The following is a 3,501-nucleotide window of genomic DNA, read 5'->3' on the forward strand; positions in this document are numbered from 1 at the left end:
ATACGTTGATCACATTTCAACCTCATTTCAACGTTTATTAAACGTTGAGTGCCTGCTGGGGTAGCTCTATCTAGCAACAGATCCATGCAATTATCTTTAGGTGAATTAATTTTAGAAAGGAAATTAATCCAAAAACACATAATCATTTACAAAAACAATAATAAAAATTTCTAGCAAAATAAACAAAATTACCGAACTCTTCGGAAAATGTGAAACGGAAAGTATTTTATCAAAAGCTCATACACGGCAAATCAGTGCTGAAATGATCAGCAATATTGCACTTTAGTATAGTGAATTAAACATAGAAATAATTACCACAAATGAAATTACATTCAACGTCTAGTTCATCGAGTACTTTTATACAAGTAAAATGCATGAGAGGTGACAGATGAGTCCGCTGTGGTAAGGATTTTTGTGAAGAATTGTCTGCTTTCCATTTTGATTACAAATGGTTCGATGATTATAAACCAAAATGTCTACTTTAATCATTCTGGTCACAGATCTACTACATAAAAGACAGATGGTACCCAAAGAAATTGAACAAACAATATGAATGACATGTGATCGAAGTGATTTTATTTCAAATCTTAATTTCGGAAATTCAAAAGGTATGATATATCTTTCAAAATAATACTAAAGATACCAAGGAGAAAATAGCAATAAAAAAGTAGAACACACTAAACAAAAACAAACACAAACAAAAGTACAAAATTAAATTGAGCAAACCAACACATTGGATGAAAAGGTATCTTTGATCCTATGGGCCAACATTAATCACATTGCTCCAGTATTCTCATACAGACTAGTATTGATCTTGTTAAATAGATATCTGGTGAATAAAAACCTTTTTACTTAGCAGATAACGTTTAGACAATTGTAAAAATGTATTTCTTTTTCATGACCTTACATCATCTGGGCAAGAATCTCTAATACCGTCCATAAAATATACATGATACACATATGATGTTTTCGACAAGAACTCGTTAAATGATGAAATGTGTAAATTAAGAAGGTGCAAAAACAAAGTTTGCTAGATTATGTCAACCTCAAACGATAGTACACTTTGTAGACATTTATCAACATATTTTATCATACTTCAGTTATTTTTCAAGTATTTCGTTTGTCAAGATCGTCGGTAACTATCATTAATATTTGTTGAAAAAGAGGACATGAGTGTGAAATGGTTTATTGACAGTGTTAAATATTTGTCTTATACAATTTACAATTGAAAGAAATATGTGCAGAACTATAAATCTCGATAATTGTGCACTTATAGAGAATTTAAGTCACAGTTAGGAGTCTGAAATTTAATTTCCTTTCCTGAAGTGCTACCCTTTGAGAATTATAACCGTCTAAGATTATGCTATTTATGCTTCATATTTTGTTTTTAAAATTTTACTTTGCTTGATTAAACTTTAATTTATTTCTTATTAGAATTTTCTGGTTTTTATATTAAATTGATTGTTTTGTCATGTAGCAAATGGAATGTGTATTTTTTTATTCAGATTTTAAGAAAGTTGTCGTCATAAATGACCCTTGGTATTAAAACTAATTGTAATGCGGTGAATTTATCACGGACTTTTGACACATAACGATAAACAGAACATAAGATAAATATAGTGCTATTACGCTGGTAATTTTTAACGAGTCAATAATGTTTACGGATTGCTTTACATAAAAATTGCATTGGTAAAATGTCAAATATAGTCAATAAAAAGATAACAACAGTGCAATGTTTAATAAAGCATTTTCATGCTATTTTTTTTTATTTATAATATATGAATAGCTTGTTAGTGTAAACAGGATACCACAAAACTCATACTTTTACTTTTAAATTATCATCGGCAACGTGCATTGTAAATTATAAATTCTCAAGACATCATTCTCACTTCACAAATTGAAATACAAACTGCATACAACCCTTTAAAAAGAATGTGTTTATTATTGTTGTTTAATTGCTATTTCATTGACGGTTGAGATCAAAATATTACGGCATAATTAGTTATCAAAGGTACCACGATTATAAAATTGATTTCAGCTTTTAATCTTTGAATTTTCCCTTTTCAGAAAAAAAACCATGCAAGTTGCAACGACATATAGAGCATTCGTCCAGTTTATACGATATTCAATAGCTTCTATTTTTTATCATTATTTTGTAGATATTGAACGCCACATTCAAGGTAAATCAAAATACTAGTGAACTTGTTCATTTAAATATATCAATCTCCTTTAAAAAAAAATCAGACATTATAAATAACATATAAACAAATAACATACAACGTTGTTGTGTTGAAAATACCAAAAAGTTCTACATTAACTTGAATTTTTCATAAAGTGGTATGCTGTATGCACCAGCAAATATGACATATCATATTCAACCGCTATACAGACCGAGCTGACTTTTGTATTAAACGAATATTTTCTTTGAAAGAAAATAATTGCGTTACATCCAGCTATGTTTTTTTACCAACACTAGGCCTTATTTACATAGAAAAAATATATACACAATTAGTCTGAATTATACCACGCAATTGAAAGCAAGATACCATGTTATTAGGCTGAAATTCGTACTTGGAAATTGATTTTAGTTGACAATATGTAAAATTTGTTTTGTCAAACATTACTTCCCAAATGAACAACATATTTAGCTGGTTTTGATGTTTCTGTCATTACAGTACTTCAAGATTCAACAAATGTAGTAAACTATCAATTGTTGTTAAATTTCTGCAAAAATTTGATATATAGTATGTACTTTCTGATAACTTCAAATCAAATGTTGACAGAATCAAATTAGGTTTAAATAGGATAACAAATATTGATGTTTCGTTGAAGCATCTTGATGAGGATTGGAAAATTATTTCCACGAAACCAAATATAGGAATTTGAAAAATGTCAAAAAGAACAATAAATCACAATAACACCGAACTGATTCAATATTCCTGCGATTATGTTCCTTGTCGTGATTTACGTCAGATAGACTTGTTGTTTACAAGGAGTTTACCAAAGTTTTGTGAGAGAAGTACAATAGTTGATGGGACTTTTTTTAATGTTTTACGGACAATAACGTCTTATTACTCATATAACGAATACTTTCTATTTGGCATATACGTAGCCAATGTGATGCTAATTTTTTTTATTTACGTGACAGTAAAAATTGAAATCTGGATTAATTTTTATTCTTGAGATGCCCTTGTTTTTGTCGACCTCAAGGGTTTAAGTATAAAATAACATTTTCAATATAATTTACTACATTAAAGTAAGAAATCAGGTATCCCCGAAATATTTTGTTTTTTTCAACGAAAACGAGTTCAATGTGGTAGGTAAATTATTCTGCATATCAAACTTATAATTAACATGCCATGAAGAATATTGGGCTCTTCTAGTGGATCATTGTCTTCTAACGTTTATCATAAACACGTGGATCAATACCAATGGACACGAACAAATCTTTCTGGTCAGGGTATTACACATTTAGGACCCGAAGTCCACATTTTGAGTTTA

The sequence above is a fragment of the Mytilus trossulus genome, chromosome 7, assembly GCF_036588685.1.
Source record: "Mytilus trossulus isolate FHL-02 chromosome 7, PNRI_Mtr1.1.1.hap1, whole genome shotgun sequence".
In the NCBI taxonomy this organism is placed as follows: Eukaryota; Metazoa; Mollusca; class Bivalvia; order Mytilida; family Mytilidae; genus Mytilus; species Mytilus trossulus.